The sequence below is a fragment of the Sinocyclocheilus rhinocerous genome, unplaced genomic scaffold (assembly GCF_001515625.1).
Source record: "Sinocyclocheilus rhinocerous isolate Xijiao unplaced genomic scaffold, SAMN03320098_v1.1 scaffold347, whole genome shotgun sequence".
NCBI lineage: Eukaryota > Metazoa > Chordata > Actinopteri > Cypriniformes > Cyprinidae > Sinocyclocheilus > Sinocyclocheilus rhinocerous.
The window spans coordinates 208,057-209,047 of record NW_015632719.1 but is presented as its reverse complement, the minus strand read 5'-3'; positions in this window follow the sequence as shown (position 1 = coordinate 209,047).

Genomic DNA, 991 nt, shown 5'->3' with positions numbered 1-991 from the left:
AAAGGGCAGATGTATCGATACTCGAAACCACGATCAGCAATGCAGCGATTGGCTGGCGGCAAGACAACAACGTAATGACATCATATAATTAAAAAGGACACCTGACGAAAAAACTTGACAGACAATCAGCAATGCAGCGATTGGCTGGCGGCAAGACAGCAACGTAATGACATCATTTCTTAAGGGTCAAGATCATGTTATCTGCATCTCTTGCGCTCCATCAAGCCACTCCCATAATATCTGTCAGCACTCAAATTAATGCACGACTCAGATTAACTGTACAGCATGTGTGTAAGACTCCAATACGATTATAAAGTAATTATTTTATCACGAATAAATATTTCAATGAGTAGAACTGGCTGTGTCTATAGTATTATAGACTACACAACATTATTATATTATGTTTTAAATTATTTTAAATTACTGTCCCTGGATCAGTAGGGTACTCTTCTAATAGAGTAGCAGTGGCTGGGACAGATTTTAAATATCAATTCCACTTAAAAAGATGCAATCTAATCCTGTTTACATGAAATAAGCTGCTCCCGAGCAGGTTTAAGTTTACGGACCTGTTGCTATGACAGCAAGTCCAGGATGAGCTTCAAAGAACCAAATAATCCAAGATCTCGCCAAATCGTCAACAATCAAATCCAGCTAACTGAGTTAGCAACGTACGAAGAACGGGCCCCTGAAAAGAAGTAGAGGAGATAACACTGTTGCCATGCACCAACATTAGTTTTTCTGCACGTCATCATTATTACTAAAACTCAGGGTTTTACTCTAGTAAACATGAACTGGTATTATTACAGAAATTTAAATCAAAGAGGAAATTTATAAAACTGCATTTTAATTGCTACTGTGTTTGTCAGGCCTTGACTTGAACTAAAGGTTACTGGCTATTTAAAAACGGGGGACAGGCTCATGTACTGCCCTGATATATTTAAATCAGAAATGGGTCAACACATCAAAGAAAACTGATCATCAAGCCACTTCG